Source organism: Panthera uncia (genome assembly GCF_023721935.1).
Source record: "Panthera uncia isolate 11264 chromosome C1 unlocalized genomic scaffold, Puncia_PCG_1.0 HiC_scaffold_3, whole genome shotgun sequence".
Classification (NCBI taxonomy): Eukaryota; Metazoa; Chordata; class Mammalia; order Carnivora; family Felidae; genus Panthera; species Panthera uncia.
In genome coordinates, this window is record NW_026057584.1 from 53,064,782 (window position 1) to 53,069,650 (window position 4,869).

General features: G+C 36.1%; 1 pseudogene; it reads left to right on the plus strand.

Moving 5' to 3' along the window:
- Positions 1-3,017: 3,017 nt before the first annotated feature.
- LOC125910913 (stathmin-like) lies at positions 3,018-3,648 on the plus strand (annotated as a pseudogene).
- The last annotated feature ends 1,221 nt before the right edge of the window (positions 3,649-4,869 follow it).

Here is a 4,869-nt window from a genome sequence, read left to right on the forward strand (position 1 = left end):
CTGAAAGTAGGCATTCAAATAAATAGTTGTACACAAATAATTAAGCAACACTGTTTACAACAGGCAAGAGGTGGAAATAACCCACATGTCCAACTGATGAATGGATAAATAAAATATGGTATACCCATACAATGGAAATATTATTCAACCATAATAATTAATAGATTATTGATACATGCTCCAGCATGAATAAACCTTGAACACATTATGCTAAGTAAAAGAAGCCAGTAACAGAAGACTAAATGTTAATTATTCCATTTATATAAAATATCCAGAATTAACAAATCAATAGAGCTAAAAAGCAGATTAGTGGGTGCCTAGGGATGGGCAGGGAGTAAAGAGAAACAAGTAGGGATGGTAATACTAAAGTGAATAGGGTTTCTTTTTGAGGTCATGAAAATGTTCTAAAATCTACTGTTGTAATGGTAGGAGTCATTTGTGAATGTACTAAAACCCTTTGAACTGCACATTGTAATGGCACAATTGTACGGTATGTGAATGATCTCTCAGTTAAGATCCTTTTTAAAAAGCATTGTTCTGAGGGCGCCTGGGTGGCTCCATCTGTTAAGGGTCGAACTTTGGCTCAGGTCATGATGCTCCAGTTTGTGAGTTTGAGCCCTGCATCAGGCTCTCTGCTGTCAGTGCAGCAGACAGATCCTCTGTTTCCCTCTCTCTCTGCCCCTACCCCACTCTCATGCATGCTTGCTCTCTCTCTCTCTCTCTGTCCCTCTCAAAAATAAACCTTAAAAAAAAACAGTATTCTAGTTTGAAAACTAAGGTTATTGACTCCCAACATAAAATAATTAAAAGTCTACAAAATAAATGTGATGTTTATTTCATTGATCATTAAATTTAATATTAATAACAATTTAAGTTACCCAGTACAATTTGTAGATTAGATTGTCTCATTTCAAAATAATTCTCTAGTAAGCATTATTATTCTTTAGAAATCAGAACCAAACACAAATAATTTAAACAACAAAACTATAAAAAGCATTTACATCTTGTTCACTGTGCAGAAATTATACTTAATGAGACGTGAGTACACTTATGAGTTCTTCGTAAGATATAAAACACAATTTTCAAGAGCTAAGTGTTGCACACTAACAAACTCTTAAAATGTCCCTTTTACATGTCTTTCCCCACAGGCACATGCCCAGACATTGTGTTTGTCAGTAAAAAAGCCTTACTGTTGCAATGTCATTCCTCTTGACTCAACACATTTTCTTTTCCAGGGACTCTTGGCCCCAGCTTTCTCCTCAGGTTTTGATCATTAATTCTTTTTTGTCATCTTTCAGCACACCAAGGCTTATGCTTTCAAGTAAGAAATATGGAAAATGTGAACTGATAAACCTATAACATGGACTGAACAGATAAAGCACTACAGTATGGATTAGCTCATTTTCATGCAAATGTCTTTATTAAGAGAAAATGTCTTTGTGTCAAGAAAGAAGGGTTAAAAGTGCTACTCTATAAATACCTGAAGTGAAATTCGTACAGTACATAAAATTATTCCTCTTGAAATAAAATTATAGCTATTAAGTATTTTAAATGTGGCCAATCATCAAGATAGAAAGCTTAGAGACACTTTGGAGATAGATTATCCTAGGTTTGGATCTCTTGTCTTTCATTAACTGGTTGGATGATCTTGAGCCAGTTGCCCAAATTCAGTTCTCTTATTTTTATAAAAGAGAGTAATAAATTATGCATACATCATAACATTATAAGGAAAAAAAAGGACCATGCCTAGCAAAAGTAGGTATTCAAAAATTTTTCCTATCTTAATATTCTATAAAATAGTGATATCCATAATGGCACCACTGGCCATTCAAGAAATGTTGATTCCTAACAGGAATGCTTGATTCCTAACAGCTAAAAAGATTGATTCTGTTTGTTCTAAATACACACAGGTAGATCAGACACTATCGGTAGACGACAAATACATCTTCTCCCTACTGCTTCATACTCCTTAACCTTTTATAATATCTAATAAAATAGTTCCCAAAGAGCTTCCTGTGAAAACTGAGGAGTATAGACTCCAGAACAGGGCAATCACTGGAGCACATGTGATAATTAATAGGCAACAGGCACTCAAGTTTACCGACAGTAAAATAATTGGTCATCCCTCCCTCTTTGGTGTAGCACTGCATCTACAGACTATCTTACATCATAGGGATGTCATGAAGAACCAAAGACCTAATAGAAACTCATGAGATGATTATAGGCACCAAATGCCTACTGAATTAATGAAAGATAAATAAAGCACAAAAGAAGTAAAGGAAGGGAAGGAACGAAGGAAAGACAAAGTTATCCTCAACTGTAGAATAAAGAAAAAGCAACTTGAGTAAGGTCAAGAAAACATGTTAAATAGAATACTTGAGAGAAGCCTTCTAAATGTTTCTAAATATCTGACGTGATTTTCTTTCTTTCAACTTGCATTTCTTTCTATTCTTCACTTTCCTTCACAAATCAATTCTTGTGAAACTGTCCTGTACCTATAATGGAAGGGCACACACAGAGTGATAGAAATTTTCTAATGAACTATGGCTCAGAAGATAGATTCTGACCTTTTCATACACCTTCCCTGGATCCTTTCAAAGTTAAGCTTAAAAGAACTGGAGTCAGGAAGAGTTGGGGATTGATTTAGTTAAGTCAATTTCTAAAGCGGTCTGGAAATGAACCATATGGATGAGAACGGGATTTACTTGTTTGTGTTTATATTTTCTCTTTGGAAAAATAAGACCATATATTTCCTACTAGTGGAGGAAGGAAAGAGATCGTTTTGAAAGTGTCTTTATGGTCAAAATGATTTACGAAACAAACGGTGGTGTATCTTCAATTAATATCACAAAATCTACACAGAGTTGAAAAACCACATAGTATTTTTAAAGTTTTTAAAATTGTGATTAAAACTACATAACATAAAATTTACCATCTTGGAGAGTGTGGCCAGGTGGCTCAGACCAAACAGGGTTTTCCTTACCAGCAGATTGAGTAGAACGCACTGCCAGTCTTGTAGTCCATTCACCATGGCTTCTTCTGATATCCCCTTGAAAGAACTGGAGAAGTATGCCTCAGGCCAGGCTTTTAAGCTGATTCTCAGCCCTCAGTCAAATGAATCTGTCCCAGAATTCCCCCTTTCCCCTTCAAATAAGGATCTTTCCCTGGAGGAAATTCAGAAGAAATTAGAAGCTGCAGAAGAAAAACACAAGTCCCAAGAAGCCGAAGTCTTGAAGCAGCTTACCAAGGAACGAGAACATGAAAAAGTGCTTCAGAAAGCAACAGCAGAGAACAACTTTGGTAAAATGGCAGAAGAAAAGCTGACCCACAAAATGGATGCCAATAAACAGATCAAGAGGCACAAATGGCTGCCAAACTGGAGCATTTGCGAGAGAAGGGCAAGCACATGAAGAAATGTGAAGTGTGCAAGAACAAAGACTCCAAAGATCCTGCTGATGAAACTGAAGCTGACTAATTTGTTCTGAGAACTGACTTTCTCCTCTTCCCTTTCCCAAATATCCAAAGACTGTACTGGCCAGTGTCATTTCATTTTTGCCGTCCTGACAAATATTCTAGAAGCTAATGTAGGACTATATAGGTAGATCTAGATTGTATGTTGTTGTTTTAGAGGCTAACGGGTAAAGACTCTTCTCCTAAAGTGTTTCTCATGTAGCTATTTTTCTTGTTGTATCTTTTCTATTTCAGTACACTTGGCTGGGTTAATGGCTAGTACAGTACTGGCTCTGTAAAAAAACATGTTTGTGAAAAGAGTATATAGTGGCTTCTTTCAAACTGTTAGATGTTACATCTGTTCACATTTAAATCCCAATTCTGTCCTGATCTTACCAGATGCTCCTGTACTTAACTGGCTAATAAAACTGCATAGTGCTATTGAAAAAAAAATTACCATCTTAACCATTTTAAAATTTACAGTTCAACAGTGTTAAGTATATTCATATTATTGTGAAACAGATATTTGGAACCTTTTCACCTTGCAAATCTGAAACTCTATAATCATTAAACAACTTCTATTTCCCCCACCCCAACCCCTGATAACCACCAGTGTGCTTTCTATAAATTTTATTATTTTAGATACCTCATATAAAAGGAACCATATGGTATCTGTCTTTTTGTGACTGGCTCATTTCACTTGACATAATGTCTTTAAGGTCCAATCATGCTGTAGCATGTGAAAAAATGTAAAAAGGATCCCCCTCCTTTTTAAGGGTGAATAATATTCCATTGTATGTATATATCACCTCTTGTTGATCCACTCACCTGCTGATAAACACTTGGGTTGCTTCCACTCTTAGGTATTGTGAATAGTGCTACCATGAACATGGATATGCAAATATCTCTGAGTCCCTGTTTTCAATTCTTTTGGATATATCCCCCAAAGTAGGATTATTGGACCATATGGTACTTCTATTTTTAAACTTTTGAGGAACTACCATACTGTTTTCCATAGCAATTGCATCATTTTACAATCCCACCAACAGTGTACAAGGTTCCAATTTCTCCACATACTCACCAACACTTATTATTCTCTGTCTTGTTTTTAAATGTTTATTTATTTACGTTGAGGGTGGGGGGAGAAAGAGAATCCCAAGTAGGCTCCACACAGCGCAGAGTCCAATGCAGGGCCTGATCCCACAAACTGTGATATTCTGACCTGAGCCAAAATCAAGAGTTGGACGCTTAACTGAGCCACCCAAGCACCCTATCTGTGTTTTTATTTTTAATAGTAGACATGCTAATGGTTGTGAGGTAATATCTCATTGTGGTTCTGATTTGCATTTTTCAGATGATTACTAATGTTGAGCATCTTTTCGTATGCTTGTGGGCCATTTGTATATCTTCCTTGGATAA